The sequence below is a fragment of the Acyrthosiphon pisum genome, chromosome A2 (genome assembly GCF_005508785.2).
Source record: "Acyrthosiphon pisum isolate AL4f chromosome A2, pea_aphid_22Mar2018_4r6ur, whole genome shotgun sequence".
Classification (NCBI taxonomy): Eukaryota; Metazoa; Arthropoda; class Insecta; order Hemiptera; family Aphididae; genus Acyrthosiphon; species Acyrthosiphon pisum.
The window spans coordinates 20048813-20049776 of NC_042495.1; positions in this window are offsets into that span (position 1 = coordinate 20048813).

Here is a 964-nt window from a genome sequence, read left to right on the forward strand (position 1 = left end):
CATATGCAAAATAATGAATATAAAATATGAATTCAATTGAATTGTCGTTTTTTTGTTGAAATTCCGCCATAGTTTAATAAAATAACAATTAAGTTGTAAGAGAAAAATACCGCCGTCCGCCACAACTAAAATAAAATAAGAATGGGTGGATGTACGGCGGTAAACTGTACGAATTCCCGTAGGAAAGGTATTCGTTTATTTCGTTTTCCTAAAGATGAAACTAGAAGAAAAATTTGGCTTCAAAATTGTCGCCGGGACAAATGGGTACCTACAAATTCGTCAGGGTTGTGTGAAGTAAGTTTTTTTAGTATAAAGTAGGTATAAATGTGTAATAATGTATGTTTACAATTAAAATTTGTTTTCTATAATTTACTCCTTAACATAATATATTACTTTACTTACAAGAAGTAGTTATCATAATAACAGAAAATAATTTCATATCTTATGCTTATTTCAATAGATTCATTTTGAGGAAAGTCAATTTGAACAGCATCGTCAAGGTGGCATAAAAAAACTAAAATCAAATGCAATTCCGACATTATTTAATGTAGCAAACCCACCTCGATTATTAGAAACGAAAAGAAAATCGCTCTATAAGGTGAGAATCCGTATTATTCTGATTTATAAGTAAAAATATGCAGAATCCATATTTTATGTTAAAACAGATTTTTTTTTTAATTTTATAATTAAGATAAGGTAATTTAAATTTTTTATAATCTCTGTCTGACAATATTATTACATTTATCATTTTTTTTTTGATACAAATTATAAGTAAGTAGGTCAATATTAAAACATAAAAATAACCTTGTCGTTTGATATGTTTTATCCAAAACTAAAAATGTACCGATATTTAAAAATATTTTTGTAATTTTGTTCATTAATTATTTAATAGATAGGAAATGTACTTTAATATAAAGTTTGGACAATCTTATTTATTCTTGAGTGAAAGTATTTTTTATGGTTT